Source organism: Eptesicus fuscus, chromosome 3 (genome assembly GCF_027574615.1).
Source record: "Eptesicus fuscus isolate TK198812 chromosome 3, DD_ASM_mEF_20220401, whole genome shotgun sequence".
Lineage (NCBI taxonomy): Eukaryota > Metazoa > Chordata > Mammalia > Chiroptera > Vespertilionidae > Eptesicus > Eptesicus fuscus.
The window spans coordinates 28,142,053-28,162,172 of record NC_072475.1 but is presented as its reverse complement, the minus strand read 5'-3'; the positions used below and the strand labels follow the sequence as shown (position 1 = coordinate 28,162,172).

The following is a 20,120-nucleotide window of genomic DNA, read 5'->3' as shown; positions in this document are numbered from 1 at the left end:
TTTTAAGTCTAAGAAAAAAATTTACTCATTTTTAACAAAGGAATCTTTTTCTTTTCATATAAGTTTCTTTACTCTCTTTCTATAAAAGGCTTAAGTTGAAAAGGTAAGAAAATATTGACAGCTGCTATATTGCTAACCTTTATCTTTTTCATTTTCTGACCAGCCCTGGGGAAATACACAAGTGGAATAAGCTCTGGTCTGAGTTGGCAGTCTTAAGTTCAGTTTTAAGAAAGTTATAGCCTTTAGATTTTCAAAGCTCACATCTATGTAATGAGGATAGTAACTTTTCTTCTAGGCAAGTATGGATGAAGGATTTCTAAGACAATAAATTAACGGAATAATCTTTTAGAGAATAAGGCTATGATAAATCCACTCTACATTTTTTTGCTGGTTGTCTTTGGCAGAGATGTGGCTGAATTATTGAATAAATTAGTACATAGCTAATCAGGTCTATTAGTGAAGCTATCTGAAATCAAACAACAAATTGCCTGCTGGTTTTTTTCATCTGTCTCAATGATTGTATTTAGTTCACTGTAGAGTGATTTCTCAGTAGTCAGAAAAAAGTGTCTTGAAGAGCTTGGATATTAAAATGGAGTACACTAGATGGGCTTTGAATCTAAGAAAAATATCAACTTCTAGAAGTTAAAGGTGTTCAAATCCTACCTGTGTTATATTCTAACCATGTGGCATAGCATATTTTTCCTTAAATTTCCTAAGCTTACATATACCTACCATGAAACTAGAATAATAAAGATATCTACCTAGCAGAGTAACAGGACAACTCAACTGATCATAAGTAACCAGTGAATTTCCACTATTATTTTTGTTGTTATTTAATAACTTGTTTAAATCAATGTATTTGGAAATAAAAAAAAGTGTAGGTCTGTTAAATACAAGAACCAGATCTTCATGAGAACTGCAAAAAAAAAAAAAAAAAAATCAACCTACTAAATTAGAAAGAAAAAAAGTGCAGATAGAATAAACTGATAAACAACAAAATGATAATGGAGAAATTAACTGTCAGAGTTATTTCAAAGAGTTGTGAGTACTTTGCACATAATTTTGAGAACCTGGATGTCATGTGTGATTTTTCTAGGATCTATAGACATGACAGGAACTGATCTTATCTTGGTAGAAATCTAAGCAGAGCATTACCATAGAAGGAATAGATAAAGTTATAAAAAATACACTCCTCTCTTGAGAAACTCAGGACTTGAATAAGCAGTCTCAGATAATGATAATGCAATGCCTTTAATAAATAGATAATTCTAATGGCATTTTAATTGTTCTTGGGAGAAAGGAGAATTAGAAGTTATTTCTATGAAGTTAACCTAGCATTGATTTTTGTTTTTATCTTTATTAAGGGAACTGAAGTTTTATTGTATTGTTTCTTTCTATATTCTTAATTTTGGATGCTTAATTGCTTTATATTAATATTTCTTCTCTTTTTTCATACCAAGCTTTATTGAGATATCATCAGCATGCAACACTGTGTATGTTTAAGTGTACACTATATTGATTCGACAAACTTATATGTGGCAATATGATTACCACTCAAATGTTAGCTAACACCTTCCTCAGCAGGCTCCACACTTAACATTTCTTTTTCTTTTTCTTTTTTTCTCCCCTTAATTTATCTTTATTGTTCAAAGTATTACAGATGTCCCACTTTTTCCCTCCGTTGACCATGCTTGTGCATGGTGTAAGATAGAGTTCCGTTTTAATTTTTCTGCATATGATTATCCAGTTTTCCCATCACCATTTATTGAAGAGACTATTCTTTTCCCTTTAAGTATTCTTGGTTCTCTTGTCAATATTAGCAAGGAATTCTGGTAATTTCTTTCTCAGTTTCTTGGTTGTATTTTTTAGTTTCTAGCAAGTAACCTCTTACCAGTCATTTTTAAGAATTTGAGATTCTCTTTAAATGAGAGGTAAGGGGGCCCTCACCAGTTCTTCTCATTGGATAGAGCATCTGCCAATGGAAGGTCCCAGGTTTGATCGGGTCAAAGGCATATGCCTTGGTTGCAGGCTCCTCCCAGGCCAGGCCTTCTATCTCCCACTATCTCTAAAAAAAGGTTCATGGAAAAATATCCTTGGGTGAGGATTAAAAAAATAATAATAATGAGAGTTAAGGGATTCACTATTTGCTTTCTTGTTTGGCTTACTTGTAATTTTTAATACTTTATAGCTAAAAGATTTTGTGTTTAATCTGACTTTCTAATTTAATTACAAATGTCTTTGGTTTTCCTGTAATTGCTTAATCACTTAAAGTTTAAATTATAAGCAAAATTTATCTGGGTTTTCTATATATTTATCTATTTAGACAGTTTACAAATTTAAACAGTGACTATAAACTTGTTGCCAATTTAAATGTTATTCCGTTAACTTAAAAAAAAAGTGTGAATTGCAATAGTAACATTAGCTTATTCAATGTCATGGTGATTTTTTAAAAAAAAAATGTATTTTATTGATTTTTTACAGAGAGGAAGGGATAAGGATAGAGAGTTAGGAACATCGATGAGAGAGAAACATCAATCAGTTGCCTCCTGCACACCTCCTACTGGGGATGTGCCCACAACCAAGGTACATGCCCTTGACCAGAATCGAACCTGGGACTTTTCAGTCTACAGGCCGACGCTCTATCCACTGAGCCAAACCAGTTAGGGCTGTCATGGTGATTTTTAAACAATATTATTAGACTACTGCCAGATAGAAGATATTGGAACATTCAACACTTAATAGTAAATTTTTAAATAGCATATACACAATTGGTTTAGATAAATTGTGCACCTTTCTCCTTATCTTTTGTATTTTTATATGAATATATTATCATAGGAATTTGCAATCCATTTTTATTAAAATTATATGCAAATACCCATCTGCTCACTTTCATTGGAGATTTAATTTTAAAAGAGAATTATTTGTATTCAGTTTTAAAACTTTTACTGAGTAGCTTGAAACCCTGAGTTACCTTGGGTAGTGAAGGACAAAATATGCCTATTTTCAATATTTATAGACAATTCATAAATGCACATTCCTTTGTATAATTCCATGTAGGCATATATTGCAAATCTCTAAAGTGTCAATTTCTTATATAGATATTTTAATGAAGCAAAATTGAAATGCCATGCAAAAAATTGTATCTATGCAAAACATATTATAATGTTTAATAATAAAGAGGTAAAGCAGATTTGTTCACTCAAAGTCCAGCTGGTGAGGTTGACCTGATTCTTTTCACAATTGCAATAGAGAAAAGGGAATATAAATTGTGTGTTAACTTGACCCAAACTCTCTAGTTGAGGAAAGGGTCTTATAGGAACTAAAATTTCAAAGGTCTAGATAAGGCAGAGTAGAAGACACAAACGTATTGGGAAAATTAAAAATTCTGATATTGAGAACATGGACACACATTATATTCCTAGCTTTCATCTGTAGTCTCAAATTGGAATTATGGGGAGAACAATTTTTCAGACTCTTCATAAATGTAAAGGGAAACATGTTAATGAATTTAAAAGTATAGATTTTAAATAAAATAACAAGAAACTTAAAAAAAAAAAAAGAGAAAAAACAAACAGAAAGAGAAAAGGTAACACATAAGAACACTGCAGTCCAGAGAATGCACACACTAATGAATGTGGATAAGCAATAGGATTTCCATCAGAGAGAAGTAGTTAGTTTTGGACTAATTCTATAAAATTATGCTATTTTATGTTTAATTACAACACATTATGATCTCTTGAATTTGGCAATAGTTGCTTTCTAACAAAGAGAGGCACTTCATAGTTTATTATTCCTTTGTGATAAAATAAAATTCAAACTTTTAAGCTTATAGAAGAAAATGAAAATGTGAAGCTTGGCTATGAAAATCTTTGCTAGTCTTAGTTTAGCTATGCCACACTGCGACTTATCTTTGATCTTTATAGGAGACCTGAAAGGTCTTTCTGAATATCAGAGACAGATCTGAATTTCAATCTTTGTTTTGGCACTAAGTGTGGCCTTGGAGAAAATCATTCCTCTGCATCTTATTGTTTTTCATTATTAAAGCGTAGATTAAACATACAATCCAGTGGCATTGGGAGAATAGAAATTTGTGTGATTTGCTTTCTCTCTTCTTCTCAGGTTCCTTTTTGATATCGTTTTTATCACAATTGATTATATTAGAAGCTAACCCTAGAAAAAGAAAGCTCAACATTTATTATCTCACCTACGATATTTATAATGTGCATGCAAGTCACTTATAAATAGTGCTATTTTTCTATTAAGTTCTGGGTAAGAATTAAACCTTTATGCAAAGCATCATGTTAGCCTCTTGTCTGTGCACCTAGAATGGTACTGGTTGTATAACAGTCTTAAGAGGAAGGAAAAAATATAATCACATAATCTATTTCTGTTTTTGCTTTAGAGAAGAAACATCAGCTAGCAAAGCTTTGGAATATGTGTTATTTTACTTAATTCAGATTTCTCTAAATATCACAAAATGCATTGTGGGGAGTCACCAGACTAGAGATAATCTCTTTGGATCCTGCTACCGCTCTGTGATTTTTTTTGTCTTACTATATTTTAATTTATTTCCATGAGGAAGGGAGAGGGAAAGAGAGGAGAAACATCAATGATGAGAGAGAATCATCTATTGGCTGCCTCCCACATGCCCAATACTGTGGATCAAGTCCACAACCTGGGCGTGTGCCCTGACCCAGAACCTAACCGTGACCTCCTGGTTCATAGGTTGACACTCAACCACTGAGGCACACCAACCGGGATGCTCTGTGATTTTAATTGAACTACTCAGGTACCTGAGGGAGAATGTGTAATTGTCAAGACAAGAATTAGATGAAGAGTGGCCTCTGGCAGACAGGAAGCAGACAGTTCTACAGTGGCTCTGTAACCTCAAGAAACTAAATTATTCCCACAATAAGAATAAGCTTGGAAGGACATTTCCCACAAAACTCAGCTTAGCTGCCACATTGAATTCAGCCTTGTGATACTCTGAACAGAGAACCCAGCTGTGCTGTGCCCAGACTTCTAAAGAACTGTGAGCTAATAAGTGGATGTGGGATTTTGTTTGTTTGTTTTTAAAGAATTAGATGATTTAGTTGACAAAAAATAAAAGTAGTTTGAAAAGTGTGTTTACAAAAGCACCTGACCATATTCTCAATAAGATTATGAGTATTCCCTGGAATTTACACTGAAAATGTTGAAATACAATACCACTTTAAATTTATAAAAAATTTTTTTTCTAGGAAAATGGGTACATAACTTATGGTACATCCATATAATGCAATACTATTTATCCTTTGAAAACAGATCTGCAAGTACAGATATGGAAAAAATTTCACGATGTACAATAATAATCAAACAAATAAAATAGAAACTGGTAACTAGGGATCATGAGCCTGGGAAATAGAGCTGCGATGAAGAATATCTTTTTTATAATATATTCTTTTGTGCTGTCTGCTTACTTTCTTTTTTTTACTATACTCATCTTTTACTTATTTCACAAAATTTAAAATAAAGTGAAATAAATCAAATGTGAAAAGAAATAATAAAATGTTTGGTGTGAATCTTCAAACTAAAGCATAATAAATCACTCCTACTTTATTGGGTGGTCTTATAAAAAATGAATCCAAATTTTAATGTGGATGACTATTGCATTTGGTGTAGAATCATAATTTTGGATACAAAATAACATATGAAAAAGAGCCTTATATTTACTGATTGAGATAGTCCTGCCATTTTAATTTTTCATAGTTATAAAGTATTCAGAAGAAAGCATATCTAGTACTTAGAAAATGACCTTCAGTGTGTTTACATGAAACTAATGTAACAAGCCTCAATCTGAATTTGTAATAAATAACTTTTAGTTGATTTAAACCTAGAAACAAATGATTATTATAATATCACAATATATTATATGAGTTATCAGCTCAATGAAAGATATTAATGAATAATTGAAAAGGTGCTTATCACTTAACTCACATAATTTTCCAGTTCAGACAACCTGCTATTATCTCCAAATAGAGGTAAGACACCCCTTTGTAGCATACCTGATACTTTTCATTAAGTGGGTTTAATTAAATTAACAGAAACAAGCATATATTTATCCCATGCTTTGTACAACTTTTGAATACTAAATCATACTCATATCTTTGTCAAATTAACCCCTAAGTTAGTTTTAATTGCAGCTAAAGATAGGTTTAAAGTTTCACTTATATACTCATTAGTAAAATACTCCCTGCCCTGTACCACTAATCCTTTTCTTTTAAAATTAAAAGCTCTTCCACATCAGTAATTATATTAATATCATAAATTTCCTGAAGTAATTTTTAATAAAATCATCTCTGGCCTGGCTGGTGTGGCTCAACAGTTGAGCGTGGACCCATGCACTGAGAGGTCACTGATTTTATTCCCAGTCAAGGCACATGCCTGGTTGCAGGCTACATCCCCAGTAGGGAGCATGCAGGAGGCAACCAATCAATGATGTTTCTCTCTCATCCATATTTCTACTTTTCTTTTCCTCTTTCTCTAAAAATTACTAAAAATATATTGAAAAAATAAAATTACCTCTGTATGCTGCTTGTGAGTTCATTTTGTTCATTAAATTCCACCAATAAGTGAAATTATATGGTACATGTCTTGGTCTGGCTTTTTTCACTTAGAATAATGTTCTCCAGGCCCAGCCATGCTTTCACAAAGGGTAAAATTTTCTTCCTTTTTATTGCCAAGTAGTATTTCATTGTGTAAATGTACCATAACTCTTTTATCTACTCACCTGATGAACTCTTGTTCTACTTCCAGATCTTGGCTGTTGTAATTGTAAATAATGCTGCAATGAACATATGTGGTGATGGAAAATAAAATAATATAAATAAAATAAAATAAAATAAAGGGGGGAAAAAGAAAGAAAAATTTTAAAAAGTTACTTCTGCCAGCTTTCATAAAATGTCCCCTTATTTTCCAACTGTATATTTTTTGGTGAGGAATCTATTAAAATATTAGGTTTACCCAGCTGGCATGGCTAAATGGTTGAGAGTCAAGGTTTATTTCCTGATCAGGACTCATGCCTGGGTTGTGATCTTGATCCCCAGTGTGGGGCTTGCAGGAGGCAGCTGATCAATGGCTCTCTCTCATCATTGATATTTCCATCTTTCTCTCCCTCTTCATTCCTCTCTGAAATCAATAAAATATATTTTAAAAATATTAGGCTCACTTTTTAATTGGGTTGAATATTAAGCACTGTGTATATTTTGGAAAACTTCTTTATAAAGAAATAATAATAGTTTTCAGTTTATATTGAATCTCATGTTGCTTATTATGGGATTACAACCACTATTTTATTAGTATCTGGCCATAATAACTAGAACCTTACCACATTATCCCATTCTTCAGAAAAAAATAATTCCAATATAACAACATTGAATAGAAATTTATTTATTTATTTATTTATTTTGAAGTCTTTCACATTCATGACTATGGCTTTTTTTTTTTTCTTTCTTTATTGATTAAGGTATTACATATGTATCCTTATCCCCTCATTGTCCCCCCACCCCCTGACTCATGCCCTCACCCCCTGGTGTCTGTGTCCATTGGTTGTGCTTATATGCATGCATACAAGTCCTTTGGTTGGTCTCTTCCCCTCCCCTCCCCTTCCCTCTGAGTTTTGAGCATCTGATCAATGCTTCTCTGTCTCTGTATCTGTTTGTGTTCATCAGTTTATGTTGTTCATTATATTCCACAAATGAATGAGGTAATGTGATATTTATCTTTCTCTGACTGACTTATTTTGCTTAGCATAATGCTCTCCAGGACCATCCACGCTGTTGCAAATGGTAGGAGTTCCTTCCTTTTTACAGCAGCGTAGTATTCCATTTTGTAGATGTACCACAGTTTTTTAATCCACTCATCTGCTGATGGGCACTTAGGCTGTTTCCAAATCTTAGCTATGGTGAATTGTGCTGCTATGAACATAGGGGTTCATATATCCTTTCTGATTGGTGTTTCTAGCTACTTGGGATATATTCCTAGAAGTGGGATCACTGGGTCAAATGGGAGTTCCATTTTTAGTTTTTTGAGGAAACTCCATACTGTTCTCCACAGTGGCTGCACCAGTCTGCCTTCCCAGCAGCAGTGCTAGGGGGTACCTTTTTCTCCACAACTTTGCCAGCACTTGTCATTTGTTGATTTGTTGATGACAGCCATTCTGACAGGTGTGAGATGGTACCGCATTGTCGTTTTGATTTGAATCTCTTTGATAATTAGTGACTTTGAGCATGTTTTCATATATCTCTTGGCCTTCCTTATGTCCTCTTTCAAAAAGTATTTATGTAGGTCCGTTGTTCATTTTTTGACTGGGTTGTTTATCTTCCTTTTGTTAAGTTGTATGAGTTCCCTGTAAATTTTGGAGATTAAACCCTTATCAGAGATAACTTTGGCAAATATGTTCTCCCATGCAGTGGACTTTCTTGTTGTTTTGTTGATGGTTTCTTTTGCTGTTTAGAAGCTTTTTATTTTTGATGTAGTCCCATTTATTTATTTTCTCTTTAGTTTCCATTGCTCTAGGAGCTGTATCAGTGAAGATACTGCTTCGACATATGTCTGAGATTTTGCTGCCTGTGGATTCCTCTAATATTTTTATGGTTTCCCATCTTATGTTTAAGTCCTTTATCCATTTTGAGTTTATTTTTGTGTATGGTATAAGTTGATGGTCTAGTTTCATTTTTTTGCATGTATCTCTTCAATTTTCCCAACACCATTTATTGAAGAGACTGTCTTGACTCCATTGTATGCTCTTGCCTCCTTTGTCAAATATTAATTGAGCATAGTGGTTTGGGTCTATTTCTGGGTTCTCTGTTCTCTTCCATTGGTCTATATGTCTGTTCTTATGCCAGTACCAGGCAGTTTTGAGAACAGTGGCTTTGTAATACAGCTTGAAATCTGGTATTGAGATCCCACCTACTTTATTCTTCTTTCTCAGGATTGCTGAAGCTATTCGAGGTCTTTTTTTATTCCAGATGAATTTTTGGAGAGTTTGTTCTAGGTCTGTGAAATATGCCATTGGTATTTTAATGGGGATTGCATTGAATCTGTAGATTGCTTTGGGTAGTATGGACATTTTAATGATGCTGATTTTACCAATCCATGAACACAGTATGTTCTTCCATCTGTTTATGTCTTCCTAAAAAAAAAAAAAAAAAGAAATTTAAAGAAGAAAAAGTATATGTTAAGAATATAAAAGTAGAAACCATTTATATTTCTAAAACAAATAGCAAATCAGAGTAATGTGAATTTCTTGACAAGTTAATTTGAAAGTTTAAATTTGCTTCTACCCTGAGGCCAGGTAGGTTTTCGTTGTTTCTCCTGAATCAACATCACTATTTCTAGATTATTTATACAGCATGAACCAGAGTCTGTCTTTAATTTTATCCCTGCTTTATTTTTGCTATACCACTATATAGATTGACTCCTTAGTTTTCATTTTCTGACCTCTATGCTACATTCTTTGAGTCTTTGATGTATAAGTTTCCTTGTTTGTCTCCTGTGCAAGTTTAATGTCCAAATTGATGAGTCACCTAAATTCAATCTCATAGTTGTTGACCTTTTCAGTTTTTTCACTCAATATTATGTCTATGACATTCATCTATGGTAAAGAATTTAGCTGTATTCTGCTTTTGATAACATATGAAAATACCAAAATTTACTTTACCATTGTACCATTGTTGAACATTTGATTTCTTTCCAGTTCTTGGCTATTATTAGCAAAACTACTTTGAATAATTTTACATATGACTCATAGGTCATTTGTCCAAGAACAACTATAATTATACACACATACACACATACACACACACACACACAAAGAGAATTGAGTTGTAGGAATATGTAACATTAAAGGCATTATATAATGCCAAGCTATTTTCCAAAATGATTGTAATATTTTACCCTTCAAGCATCAGAGTGTGAGAAAATATATTACTCCACATCTCTGCCAAAGTTTGTGACTAATGGACTTTAGTTCTTGCCAACTTAGAGTTGTGATATAATAGGTGGTATCATTGAAGTTTTGACTTTCATTTCTGGGTAAATAATGACTAAGTATCTTTTTGTTGTTTTTTTGTTGTTGTTTTGTTTTGTTTTTTATAACAAAATGCCTGCTAATGAGTTTTGTTCACTTTGTATTGGTTGTTTATATTTAACTTATTTATTTTTAGGGCTTATTTAAATATCTAAACACTAATACTTTTTTAGTATATGTATTTCAAATATATTTTTCCAGTTTGTTGAAATGCCTTTTCACTCTTTTAATGTTATCTTTTGAAGAATAGATTTCCTTAATTTTAGGTGAGTAAAATATGTCAATCTATGTTTATTCATGATTACTGATCCTTTTTTTTTCTTAAAATAATTTTCTCTCTCAAAATTTGAAATTCTTCTTTATTATATTATAAAAGGTTTATAGTTTTTCTTTTTACATATTTAATTTGTCTGGGATTTGTTTACTTATTAATTCATTTATTTTTAACTATGCACATATCTGTAGTATACTTTATTAGCATTTGCATTTTGGCAAATTATACTTATGAAAGTTGATCTCATCATCCCCCATCCCATATGATCTTCTATAGTGTGACTTTGCCAGGCTTTCAACAAAATATGTGCTCAATATTTCCTCACCTTGAATCAGGGTGAACTTGTGGCTGTTAGACCAATACAGATTTGGCAGACATGATGCTTTTTGTCCTCAGAGGCTGGAATATCAAAAAGATGCAGCTTCTACCTTGTACTTTGAAGCACTTGGGTTGGAGTCTTGAGATCCAGGCTGCCATGTGAAAATCTTACCACCTTAAGATTGTCAGGCCATGAGGAAGCGACCTGGAGAGCCAAATGTAGACATTTAGATTGACAATTCTAGTCTTTGAGTCACCCAGCCCCAAAACAGGAGCAAACAATCCTTTATATGGATTCTCTATTTAGTCTCATTCATTCATTCATATCTCACATTTCTTAAAACTTATTTAGCGGTATAAGAAGCTTTTATATTTTTTATTCCCATATATTTCTTAGGATCAGCTCTACAAATTTCCACAAAATGTGGATTTAGAATTTAAGTGTGAATACTTTAAATCTAGAAATAAATGTAGGGACACTTAGGACCTTTATAATATAGAGATTTTTTTCTATAAACACCACACATATCGTTATTATTTAGGTTTTCTTTAATATTTCTTATTAGAGTTTAGAATTTTCTCCTTCAAGGGTTTTCTTCCCACCCCCCTGCCCCAGCTCCAGAGAATATTCTTTCTTGCTTTCCCTTCCTCTCTTCCTCCATCCTTTTCTTCTTTTTTTCCTCTGGTATTTTTTAAATTTGTTTTTGTTAAGTCTTTACTTTTTAAAGCAGTTTTAGGTCCACAGCACAATTGAGGGGTGGGCCAGAGATTCCCCATATAATATTAGCCCCTACACATGTACAGTCTCCCTCATGGTCAATATCCGCTATAAGAATGGTACATTTGATGAAACCAATGGCCTATGTTGACACATAATAATCACTCAAGTACAAAGTTTACATTATGGCTACTCACAAGCCTATCAAAGGCATTTATACATCTGTTAGACTTTTTCATGTGTAGTTTTTCTTTCTCTCCACCCCCCTACACCTTCTTTAGGATTTCTATCTCTCTTTTTACATTGCCCACCTGTTCTTGCATTTTATCTACTTTATCTATTAAAACCCGTAGCATATTACCCATTGTTTTAAATTCCTGCTTTTATAATTCCAAAATCCCTGCCATCTTCAATTTGTGTTTGTTTGTTTTTTCCTTGTGGTGTGCCTTGTGGTTTCTTTCTTGAGAGCTACACATGACGTGCTGGGTAAAAATAAAATAACTGTTATAAACAGGCCTTTAGGAATGTGCTGGTGAGGTGTGTGGAGAGAGGAAGTCGGGGAGGGAAAGAGTTCTATTATCCTGTGATCAGGTTTTATATGTTAGTAAACCTATGCTTCTGAATTATGAACTTCAAAAATTGTTAAGCTTTATAAAACAATTTCACTTGAAGGCAGGTCTTGTTAAGAGGAGAAAAAAATAAATCCTCCGGCATATTTAAAAATGACTACTTTCTACCTCTTCCTGCCAGTAGTGTAAAACGTTTTTTTTCTCTGAACTTCAATATGAAAATTCCTATAGGTAAAATTCACAAATGTGTGTATGTGTGTGTGTGGGGGGTGTGCTTTCTAGGACTGGGTAGCCCTGGAATTTTTAAGTCTCAAATCTGTCTGTATTAGCCTCCAGCAATACAATTACAGCTTCAGTTTTGCTACCCACAGTACTGGTTCCCACAGAAGTTCCTGCTCCTGGGATTCTGCTCTGGTAAGCTGTGATTCTCTTTATCTGCCTCTATAATTTCTTGCATAGCAATTTGCCCAGTGACTTCAATTCCCTGATGAATTTCAAAGAGTTGCTGTTTTTCAGTTTATTTAACAATTTCTTTAAAATATTTTTATTGATTTCAGAGAGGAAGGGAGAGGAGAGAGAGATAGAAACATCAATGATGGGAAAGAATCATTGATCAGCTGCCTCCTTCACCCCCTCAACTGTGGATTGAGCCGACAACCTGGGCATGTGCCCTGACCGGTAATCGAATCGTGACCTCCTGGTTCAAGAATAGACGCTCAATCACTGAGCAACACCAGCCAGGCAGGATTGAAGAATGATGGATCCCAGAGATATTGCTTCAATAAGAGCCAGTAGGAGTGTCAAACAACCTGAACTGAACTAAGTCATAAGCAAGAAATTAACTTGAATGTGATAAGCCAAAAAGAGATTTTGAGGTTAACTTATCATGGAAAAATAATCTGGTCTATTCGAATAACTAAACCATGACAATGCATAAAACAATCAAATGTTTAAAAAAATGGTAGGACAAACAAAATATGGAAAGCAGGAGAACAAACAAACAAACCTTACATTCACAACTATTTTGTTAAGGAAATTGCACTCCATCCTCCATAATGGAAATGATGTTCCAATCAATTTGATGTCCTGGGTATAGAACCAAACTGAGGGCACATGATTTATCATTGCTGATGGAATTTTAGAGACTTGGGAAAGTCAGTAGCATTGTTGAGGGAGAAACCTTGCATAGCCTCCAGGACCTGTGTTCATATGCCCCTATGACCTCCATTCAGTCCCCCTTAGGATGGCTGGGGAATGCTAACTGATGTCCACAGAGCAGGCGATGTTAATTTCAATGCCTCCTCTCAGTAAGAGCTTTGAGGGGATGCTCACTAGTGGAGTTAGGACCACCTTCTTTCAGATGTTCCCACATTTATGCTTAGGTGAGTCCTTTAACATGCATTTTGTATTAAGTTTCTCAATAAACACAGCCCCTTGGTGTGTTGTGGTCACATACTTAGCCTCCACCAGCGGCAAGTCAGGAGCTATTTCTTAAAAGGAGTAGATTCACTTGCTGAAGAGAGGATGGCCCTGCTCCAAAACCACAGACCCTCTGCTGTGACTGTCATTCTCCTGCTGGGGCTTGCCACAGATCAATAGAGTGTCTCCGTCTTTCACAGACATTCGGCACATTTCCTATCCTGCCTCTTTCTGGCAGCCCTTCCTGACTCCTGAAACCTGTTTGTTGTGCCTTCTGGGATTGACTGTTCATAAACAGTAAAAACTCTTAGATTCTCAATCGATTCTTCAAACACGCACTTACTGTCCTCCTCCAGTGCAAGCCTGGCTCTCCTGAGGACATTGCTTACCCTGCAGTGTTCTAAAATGGTCTTCTCCATGCCTTGGCTGGTTTGACTCAGTGGATAGAGCATCAGCCTGAGGACTGAAGGGTCATGGGCTCAATTCTGGCTAAGGGCACATGCTGGGGTTGCAGGCTAGATCCCCAGTAGAGGGCTCGGGGGACAGCTGATCAATGATTCTCTCTCATCATTGAGGTTTCTATCTCTCTTCCTCTCCCTTTCTCTCTGAAATCAATTAAATAAATAAATAAATAAATCAATAAATAAATAAATAAATGGTCTCCCACCCACTTGTACATATCTATGCACTTGTAAAGTGGTAAAGTGTTTTTCTCCCATGCTGGGGTGGAAGTATGGGAATGAAAAACAGAGGTGGGTAAATATCATTTTTGCTTCTCTTGCCAGTTTTAGAAATTTCTGTATTGATTTCTGTATATCAGAAGGCCATCAAACTTTATTGTTGTAGTTATCTCCTAACCCCTAGAACATTCCCCTTTGCAGTATTACATTCTGGGTCACAGTCATTCTTGCCAAACACATTTCTGTCTTAATTCTTCACTGATTTTGTCCTCCACTCTACATTAAACACCAATTTCATCCCACTATGCCTCCAATCTCTCCCATTCACTCACCTTAATGCCTCAACATTGATGCTTTGGCCACATCAATATATCTAATAATTTTATACTATCACATTTTTACTATGTCTCAAATATCTGATTTTTAAACCTTTCTTATTAGCCATGTTAAATTTTATAGATAATAATCATTCCTTTGACATGTCCTTGACCATTGGACATGTTTCTTGCTTTTCCTTATTCTCAGCAAAATGACAACTTTATAGAATGTTCCTTGCCTATTTTATAAGGGTATTTGTGCAATTTAATTTGGCTGGAGAAAAATATCCAAGCACAATGAGGGACTTTTACTTCAAATCATGCTTATAAGCCTCAAGGTGATTCTTAATGATGAAAAACAATCTTTGTATTTAAATTTTTCTAAACATTATTCTTCTTTTTTCAATCCGCCATATCCTACCTCCCTGGAAGAAAATGGATTTATCTTGTTATCTGAAACAACTATCTGCTAAACAAAAAACAGGTAAATTATATAGTTTGCAAAACACTGTAAATCTGTTTAGAAAAGGACAGTAATCTCTGACAGATAGGGAACAAATGTGATGAGACCTATGGTTTCCCCAGATTACTAACTGTAGAGTAGTTGTGGGTTCTGGCACAGGGAAAAAGTTAAGGAAATGGGTATGAGAGTCTGGGGAGATCAGGATAGCTAGAATTTGAAGGACAGAGTACTGTGCAGAGAGAGAACTCCAGAGGTCTACAGAGTATCCTCTTAAGTGTTTAAAAGAGTAGTAGTTGGGAGATAAGTGCAAGAATACTACCCAGGGTTGGAAAAGAATCATTTGAAAGTATTTAGGGGTACATTGTCCAACATTTTACTAGAAATTGTATTGTTGCTATTGACCAGATTGGAAACTTCATAATTCACAGGGCATTGGATAGAGTATGAAGAGTTTTTATTAAATAATCCTATATAATAAAAGCCTAATATGCTAAGTGTCCAGTTGTCCATTCAACCAATGAAAGCATAATATGCTAATGATATGCTAAGGTCGCTCAATCCCTCATTATGATGTGCACTGACCACCAGGGGGCAGATAGCTAACCGATCAACCTGTGGCTATGACATGCACTGACCACCAGGGGACAGACACTCTGACTGGTAGGTTAGTTTGCTGCTGGGATCCAGCCAATCGGGACTGAGTGAGAAGGGCTAGACATGCCCTGGAGCCCTCCATGGTCAACCTCCTGGCTGGCCAACCTCCTGCTAACCTCCCGTGTCCCTCTAGCCAACCTCCCACATCCCTCCCTGGCCCTGATTGTGCACCTGTGGGGTCCCTGGTCTTGACCTGCACTCTCTTGCAATCTAGAACCCCTCAGGGGATGTTGGAGAGTAGGTTTCAGCCCGATCCCTCAGGCCAGGCCAAGGCCCCACTGGTGCACGATTTCGTGCACCAGGCCTCTAGTAGAAAATAATTATCCCTAAAGGTTGCTCTGGTTTCTATACAACAAACCTTAAGGTAAGACCCAAAAGGATGAAAACTGTTTCTAGGTAACTTAACTGCATCATAGCACAAAGCTCAAGAAGTTAAAACCACAATGCTTGTGATTCAATAAAAATTTACCTGGCATATAAAGAAGCAGAAAAAGAAGAACTATTATGGAAAGAAAAACAATCAATCAAAATTGACTCAGAACTACACAGATATTAGGAATAACAGACATAATTGTATCAAAATAATAATAATTATTTGAAGTTCATATGTTCAAAAATTGAAATAGTGATATCTCAGACATAAGGAAGATTCAAATAAAACCTGTAAAGATAAAATAAATATTATCTGGTATGAAAACAATGCACTGAATGTGATTAGAGACAGATTATCTAATCTGCTTGTAATTGCAGATGAGAAGAATAGAGAATTTGAAGATATAGCCACATAATATATCTAAAATAAAAACACAAAGAAAAATAAAACAAATGAAAATGCAACATTGGTCTGGGAGAGAACTTTAAGTGGATGAATGTATGTGTAATTTAAGTTGCTCATGTATAGGAGAGAGAAGGGGTAACAAAAAAATTAAAAAGTATGACTTCAAAATTTCCAAACTGATGAAGAATATATACCCACAGAATCAACATGTTCAACAAACCCAAACATAAGAAAAAATTTGAAAACTATACCAAGGCACATGATAATTAAATTGTTAAAAATCATGGGTAAAGACAAAATTGTAAATTCATTAGTCAGAGGAGAAAAGAACAAATATAAGGACAATACCGTATTTGTAATCAGAAAAAAATACATACATTTTAAAGAACTGAAATAAACAAATTGGTGCAGCCACTATGGAAATATGGAGGTTCATCAAAAATTTAAAAATAGAACTGCCATATGACCCAGCAAGCCCACTTATGGACATTTATACAAAAAGGCCCAAAACACTAATTACAAAAGGTATATATACCTTTTATTGAAGCATTATTTACAGTAGCCAAGATATAAAGAAACATAAGTGTTCATTAATAGATGGATGGATTAAAAAAAGCCGTGGAACATATACACAATGGAATATTACCCAGCCATAAAAAGGAATGAAATCTTACCATTTGTGATAATATAATGGACCTAGAGCAGTGGTTCTCAACCTTTCTAATGCCGTGACCCTTTAATACAGTTCCTCATGTTGTGGTGACCCCCAACCATAAAATTATTTTCGTTGCTACTTCATAACTGTAATTTTGCTACTGTTATGAATCGTAATGTAAATATCTGTGTTTTCCAATGGTCTTAGTCTCTACAGCAGCGGTTCTCAACGACCCACAGGTTGAGAACTGCTAGCAGGGTCGCCTAAGACCATCAGAAAACACAGATATTTACATTATGATTCATAACAGTAGCAAAATTACAGTTATGAAGTAGCAACAAAAATAATTTTATGGTTGGGGGTCACCACAACATGAGGAACTGTATTAAAGGGTCACAGCATTAGAAAAGTTGAGAACCACTGACCTAGAGGGTAGTATGCTAAGTGAAATAAATCAAACAGGGAAAGGGAAATACCATATGATTTCACCTATATGTGAAATTTAAAAAGCAAAATAAACAAACAAAATAGAAACAAACTCATAGACACAGAGAACAACTGATGGTTGCCAGATGAGAGGGGGCTGGGAGGGCTAAGTAAGAAAGGTGAGGAGATTAATAAATATAAATTGGCAGTTACAAAATAATCAGGGGATATAAAGTACAGAATAGGTAATATAGTCAATAATATTTTAATAACTATGTATGGTATCAGATGGGTACTAGACTTAATGGGGTGATAACTTTGTAAGTTATATAAATGTCTAGCCACTACACTGTACACCTGAAACTAATATAATATTAAATGTAAACTGTAATTGAAAAAAAAATTAAAAAGTAAAAATTAAAAATAAAAAACCTAAGTTTACTGTTTATGATGATGTAGAGAAACTGGAACACTCATATATTTCTGCAATTAACATAATGGTTCCTTAAATAGTTGAATATACATTAACACATGATCTGGTGTTTCCTTTCCTAGTTATTTACTCAGTAAAAGAGAAATCTATTTGCCAAAAAAAGTTATTAGCGACATTATTTGTAACAGCACCTACTCAAAAAAATACAAAAGTCTAGCAAAAGATAAATGAAGAACTTGTAACATTCAGTGCAATAAAAAGGTAATGATCTATGAATGCATACCACAATATAGTTGGATCTCAAAAGTAGTATGCTGAGTGAAATAATCCCCAGAATATAGAGTGCCTGCTATACAATTCCGTTTATATAAATAGAAAATTCAACTAGGCACAAGGAGATATGAGATATTTAGAAGTGTTGAAAGAGTTCACTACCTTAGTATTTGTTACGGTTTCATGGGTATATATGTCAAAACTTATCTAACTGTACACTTTAAGTGAATAGATTTTATTTAATGTCAGCTATACCTCAGGAAAGCTATTAAAATAAAATTTTCACTTTGGCAGGTATGCTTTCTTCTATTTTAATTCATGATCCCCCATTGGACAGGAGTAACAGTGACTCACATAAGCTTCTGTTTTGGAAATTGAGAGAAACAGAGACAGAGCATTAGAGAGAAACAGGGAGAATAAAGGATATTAATTTTTCATATTAACAATAACTATAATACATTTTAAGGAAGAAAGCATTTAGAGATTTAGCATTAGATCTTCCACAGGTATATTGGCATTTTTATAAACAGAAATTATGTGTGCACAGAATAGAAAGGCTAAAAGTTCAACACTATCATCTAAAACCAAACATGGCTTTAGATAGCTAACTTTTTTTACGAAGTTAATTCATATTTCCATACCAATCTAAATGCATTAGAACATTTAAAAATGTAATCATGTACACTTTTTTACCACCTTTGTCTTTATTTGCTTACACACAAATACAACGTACATATACATTTGTTTACACAAAAGAAAACTGTATAATTGTATACAGAACTAAGTATATAACCACATATAGTTTTTAATATAAAGTATTTTATGTAAAAACGAGAGTCCCGGTGCACGAAATTTGTGCACTTGGCAGTGAGTGTCCCTCAGCCTGGCCTGAGCCCTCTGGCAGTCCGGGAGCCCTGGAGGGATGTCTGACTGATGGCTTAGTGGGCCTAAGCTGTCAGTCGGTCATCCTTCGCCTTGCCACGGAGGTGGGAGAGGCTCCCACCACTGCCGCTGTGCTTGCCAGCTGTGAGCCCAGCTTCTGGCTGAGCATCGCTCCCCCTGTGGGAGCACACTGACCACCAGGGGGCAGCTCCTGTGTTGAGTGTCTTCCTCCTGATGGTCAGCGCGCATCATAGTGACTGGTCATTCCATCATTCGGTCATTTGCATATTAGCCTTTTATTATGTAGGATACGCTATAGATGAGGCCCCCTAGAACCATAAGAAATGCAAAAAATTCACTGTTAACTCATTCTTGAATTGCCCCCACTTAAAATCAAATTGTCCCCCCTGTGGGGCGTGTGCTGCACCTTGGGAACCACTGGGCTTGACACTTTTCCTCTCTGAGCTTCATTTCTGAATACATGCGCATATACCATGGGAATTGTAATCTCTTCTCCACCTACCTCACTGGGTTGTCATGAGGAGTTCTGAGCTAATAAACCTAGAAATGTTTCATCAAGTAAGTGATGTCTAAACAGGAAGGGATTGTTATTTTTAAGCTCACAGGTACCTTCCAAGGTAGCAGGTGCTGATTGGGGGAGGAGGGCATGATTGTTTCCTGGGACTGTAGCTATGGAAGCTTTGCAGAGGGTTCTGCAGGCCTCGGAGGGGCGGGCTCTGGCCAGCAGCCCTGTAGTGGTGGTCATCCCTGGAGGCTCTGGTGGGGGGCAGGGCATTAGGGGGGCACTAGGGATGTGGTGAGGGCGAAGGGGGAGTAACTGTCAAACCTTCCCGCTTGGCGCCATTCTTAAAATTGTATGGGGCTGTTTCGCAGCTGTATCTGCTTAAGGTGGGGCTCCAATCTCCTGGAGTGGGGTGGGGACCGGGCCAGAGCTGAGCCAGGCGGGCTAGGAGGGCAGGTTTAGCCGCACCCCCAGTGAGGTTCAGTGCACTTCTGCTGCGGAGACAGTGCTGCTGTTGTGGAGGGGGGGGAGGGTCTGACCCTGGGGGGGCCGCTCAGGCCTGCCTCTACCCTGGTCTGGAGTTGTAGGGAGGAGAGGCATGGCCAGCCCCAGTGGAGGGGGCTCGGCAGCGGAGGGCCGCAGGTCCTGGGTGCCTCAGGGGCGCTGACG

The 20,120-nt window shown here is 35.6% G+C and overlaps 1 long non-coding RNA gene across 1 annotated transcript in view; it reads left to right on the top strand.

The window, feature by feature from the left end:
• The window catches only part of LOC114231770 (uncharacterized), an 84,108-nt gene that overhangs the window by 52,408 nt on the left and 11,580 nt on the right, over positions 1-20,120 (top strand). Inside the window, exons 2-3 of the long non-coding RNA XR_003617760.2 lie at positions 12,320-12,362; positions 14,797-14,848. This is a non-coding gene — a long non-coding RNA (uncharacterized LOC114231770). The remainder of the gene's footprint in view (positions 1-12,319; positions 12,363-14,796; positions 14,849-20,120) is intronic.